Source organism: Rana temporaria, chromosome 13 (assembly GCF_905171775.1).
Source record: "Rana temporaria chromosome 13, aRanTem1.1, whole genome shotgun sequence".
Taxonomy (NCBI): Eukaryota; Metazoa; Chordata; class Amphibia; order Anura; family Ranidae; genus Rana; species Rana temporaria.
Genome location: NC_053501.1, coordinates 14,075,155 through 14,080,343, shown reverse-complemented (window position 1 = coordinate 14,080,343; position 5,189 = coordinate 14,075,155).

Sequence of the window (5,189 nt, the reverse complement as noted above, 5' to 3'; positions counted from 1 at the left end):
ACCATTTAAACCAGATAAAAAGCAAACCTTTCCTTAGCTTATCCAAGAAAATGCCTGCCAGCGGCACTGGGAAACGCAGGTCTAGAAGTGTGAACATGTATTTTGCAGGGTGAGATTGGCCGCGCGCAATATCTTTGGCAGATCTTCATTCGCAAGTAAGCAAATAGAATTTTCCATTATAGATAACATCGGGTGCTCTATTTACTAAATATTTTCATTGACAAGAGTTTTAAAGAAAACGCATGAATTGGGATATAAATAAATCAAATTGCATTATTTTACGTGGATATATTTTTTTTACAGTGCTGCTACAGCATTATGTTTATGTGGTTATATATTTATGTGCAGTGGGTGATTTCTATGTATACATGTTTATATAACACCTATTCTTTGAGTCTGTGGCTATATGTGGTATGCAGTCTGGGGAAACATGTCTTTAACGGGTTTCCATGTCGTGATATATTTTAAGATGTGGGATATTGGGCTGGTATACAGCTCATTCATGGGTTTGTTTGTTTTTTACATTTTAGTCTTTTTTTTGTTCTTTGAGATATATATATATATATATATATATATATATATATATATATATATATATATATATATATATATATATTCGTTCTTTATTATATATTACGTATCATTTAGGTCCTTGGAAGCCCTCATGGGCCAGTTATTTGCCCTGTTTTTTGTTTGCATGCTATATGTTTAAGTGACACAATAGAGCCTTAGAACTATAACAGAGCTTAATTAAAATTTAAAGTTAGATGCCAATATTTGTCACTTTGTAATGATACATGTTGAAGCATAAAATGCATATAATACAGAAAGGATACCCAACAAGCGGTAACCATAAAAAAGTAGTCTTAAAATCTCCACACTAGCCTTCTCTTATAATGGAAAAGGATGGAAGGTCAGTTCAGGCAGTTAGGGAGTGAGTGAGAAACTTATATAGCGCAACACATGCGAACTGAATCGCCTCAGGGTGCTTGGTATCCAATTCTCCTACTGTAGATTTGCCTTCAGAAAAGATGGGTTTTAAGTTTTTTTCTGAAGGCCAGGTGATTCACCTCCATTCGGATGCTGGTTGGTAAAGCGTTTCATAGTCTAGGTCCTTGGACTGCAAATCTTCGTTCTCCTTTGGACTTGTATCTGGCTTTGGGTATCTGAAGTAGATTTTGGTCGGTGGATCAGAGAACGCGATTGGCGTTGTGACATTTTAATTTTTCGCAATAATATTGGGGGGCAATTCGTTGAACACACTTGTGTGTTAGGCAGAGTGCCTTAAAGGTAATTCTGTCTTTTACTGGCAACCAATGAAGGGATCTCAGTGAAGGTGAGATTGATTCCCATGGTATTTTTCCAGTCACGAGTCGCGCGGCCGTATTTTGAATGACTTGCAGACGAGTGATTTGGCATTTTGGGAGTCCGAGGTACAGGGCATTTGCATAGTCGAGTCTGGAGTTGATAATTGTTCCCACCACGACTGCTATGTCTTCTTTCGGGATAAAGTTAGAACCATGGGAATGTGTGCTTGAGATTAGTGAATCTGCAATCAGTCAATCTACGGTCCTATCTAGGCCTCAAGCCTCGTACACACGACCGAGTTTCTCGGCAAAAACCAGCAAGAAAATTGCTGGGATTTTTTTTTTGCCGAGGAAACCGGTCTTGTGTACATTTTTCGACCAGGAAACTGTCGAGGATCCCGTCGAGTCAAAAAGAGAGCATGTCTTCTTTTTCCTCGACGGGAATGGAGAAACTTGCCTTGTCGAGTTCCTCGACAGCCTAACAAGGAGCTCGACGAGGAAAACTATGTGTTGCGCCCGTCGAGTTCCTCGGTCGTGTGTACGAGGCTTTAGAAGGTATTCATTTTTTATAATTCAGGATCCACCACCTAGCCAACAAGCCTTCAGCTTTAGTAAATTAGGCCCTACATTTGCTATACGCACATCGGTCATTTTGAAGGGGAACAGAAACAAAATTTGCACAGAAACAAAATATCTAACCCATTATTCTATTAAAAAATAAACTATTTGCTATACAGTGTAAAAATGTAGCAACAAGCAAAAAATTTTTTTAAAATATATTCTAAACGTAGTGTTGGTACAGCTGAGTACAAATTATTCTGGAGGATATGTACTGAAGTAGACAAGGCCAAATATTCTTGCTTTTTTAAGAATATGGGTCAAGATGAGCTCATTTTTAAGTTTCTTTTCTATGATCCCTAATGAGTCAGATCAGGCTTTACTAGTTCTCTATTAAAGGTTGAGGTTCATGTAAATGCCACAGGATTCTGTCAAACAGCCAACATGTTCTATTTTTTTTATCTTCCCCCTTAATTGGTTGATTAAAGGGGACATTGGTTCACTGGACTGATAAACCTTAAATCACCCCGGCATTTAGCATATCCCCTAATGTAATAAGACTTTAGAATCAAACGCAGACTGACAAAAATAAATCTCCTGGAATTCATAGCTGATGTATCGCAAAGCAATATAAAATGCAATTGATAAAAGTCAAATTTCAACCATGTATCCTTCAGCAAAACTGATCAGAAGCAGAAGCCGTTGCTAAAAGTTATGTATTGCACATAGATTAGGAAGTATTATTTTTCAAGTAATGTGAAACATTTTCTTTTTTTCTTTCTTTTTTTCTTTGCAAATTGCAGGATTTTAACTGGAGATTATCTGCCAGTGATTAGCATTGTGAAGGCCTCAGCAGTCAGACATGCACATGTGTTGATGTTATGCAGAATTGAACTTTTTGTGAGCATTGAGGAAAATGTTTTGACTTTGCTGTCTACAAATGTTTTACTACGCTCACGTAACGTTGTAAGCGTGTTGTAGCTAAAGCAATAGGAGCCGAAGCTTGGGGTTGTGCTTTCATAAAGTCAGAGTTTTCTTGCCCTTTTTTTTTTTTTTCTTTAAGTTGTGTCCCTGGATTTAAGGCAGATATGTCGCCTACAAATAAGGGCGCGGGGACATTCCACAGTTCACTAATTAGGTGAAGTAACATATTTTGTCAATGTCTGCATAAATGTTGCAACGTGTTCATAAATTCATTCAGTCCTGTTGAATGGTCCTCTGCGGTATCCAGGTACAGAACAAGGTTAAGAGGTCATACTGGTAGGATATTGTCTGAAAACGTATTGGGGGATTTCATATAAGGCACTGAAGCTTTTATTTCCCTCTACTGATTACTCAGCAAATGGTCATTTATATTCAAAATCTACTATAGAATTATTCATGTATTTTTTGCATTAATTGCATTATGTGCTTATTATTATTATACAGGATTTATATAGTGCCAACAGTTTGCGCAGCTCTTTACAACATGAATAAAACGGCTTTTTTTTGTATATATATTATTATTATTATTTTTTTTTAAGCTTATGCATTTTTTTAATTAACTATATTTTTATTCCTTAAATTAATTTTTAACTAAAAATGTGTTGTTGCTTGCAAAGCAATCAAAAGATTGAACATTCCACATTGAATCTTAACTGCTTTACAGGCCAGTAGGCCTTAAAGGGACAAAGACATAAAAAACACTCTTTTTTTTGTGTTAGATTTTGCATACAAAAGCATTATTTTTTTTCATTATTATTTAAATGTGGATTTAAAAAAAAAAAGTTGCACATTCGTTTTAATGTACTTATCTGTAGGTTTTGCTGTGCTCAAATTGGTAAAAAATACTTTAAACGAAACATTGTAATTATTTTGTTGTTGTTACCTCTTTGCCATTTGCCCTTTTGGAAATGAAAGAATATGAGCTTTGCTTTCAAAGAGCAATTTTAGAATATTGCCTTCTTCTTCATCTTCTTTGGCTGTTGGAGGAAGTAGTTTAAGGTTTTGATAAACCAAAAAGTCTGATTGACTCAATTTGCTTTGAAACATCCACCCTCAAATTACATTTTACCAAAGGCAAATAGGCTGTTCACTTTGTAAGAGAATTTGAATTTTGCAAGGGAATTTTTCAGTAGTTTAAGTTTTTGATAAACCAAGCTTTTCAATTTTAAAGAACAATTTTACAACATTTCTTTCTTCTTTTTTTTGGCTGTTGAAGGAAGTAGTTTAAGTTTTTTGATAAACCAAAGAGACTGATTGACCCAATTTGTATTGGGACATTTCCCCTTCCTTAAAATGACTTTTACTAAAGGCAAATAGGCGGCTCGCTTTGCAAGAGAATTTAAATTTTGCAAGAGAATTTTAATTTTGCAAGAGAATTTTAATTTTGCAAGAGAATTTTAATTTTGCAAGTGAATTTTCCAATGTTCCCGGAATTTTCCAGTAGGTTAACAATTTTGATAAACCAAGATTTGCTTTCAAAGAACAATTTTAGAACATTTCTTTCTTCTATTTTGGCTGTTGGAGGAAGTAGTTAAAACTTTTGATAAACCAAAGAGTCTAATTGACCCAATTTGCATTGGAACAATGGCACACAACATTTTCCCAATGGCAAATAGACTGTTCACTTTGCAAGAGAAGTTTAATTTTGAAAGGGAATTTTCCAATTGTTCCAGAAATGTCCAGTAGCTTAAGTTTTTGATAAGCAAAGAGTCTGATTGACCCAATTTGTATTGGAACATTTCCCTCCCCTCAAATAACTTTTACTAAATGCAAATAGGCTGTTCACGTTGCAAGAGAAGTTTAATTTTGAAAGGGAATTTTCCCATTTTACCAGATTTCTTCAGTAGTTTAAGTTTTTTTTTTGTTTATTGATCAAACATTTGACACATACAGTCCAAAGTACCACAATCTTATCCAATATAGCAGACACAGACATGGCCATAAACAGGACAGTATTATACTTAAACAAAAATCAACATACTGAGAGGTCAGTAGTTTAAGTTTTTGATAAACCAAAGAATCTGATTGACCCAATTTGCATTGGAATATTTTCTCTCTCTCAAATATATATATATTTTTTACCAAAGGTAAATAGGCTGTTCCCTTTGCAAGATAATTTGAACTTTGCAAGGGAATTTTCCCTTAGCTTAGAGAACGTGATGAAAATTCACTTTGCACATATAACCTAATTCTGTACATGGAAGATTTAAAGGGAAAAAAAACTGTATTTTTCCTTGTACGTGTTGGATGATGGCAGTCACCTCTAAAGGAAATTTCCCTTACCTGGAGGGGCACGGACTGATATGCATGTACAATATAAATCTAAAGTGCTGCATAAAT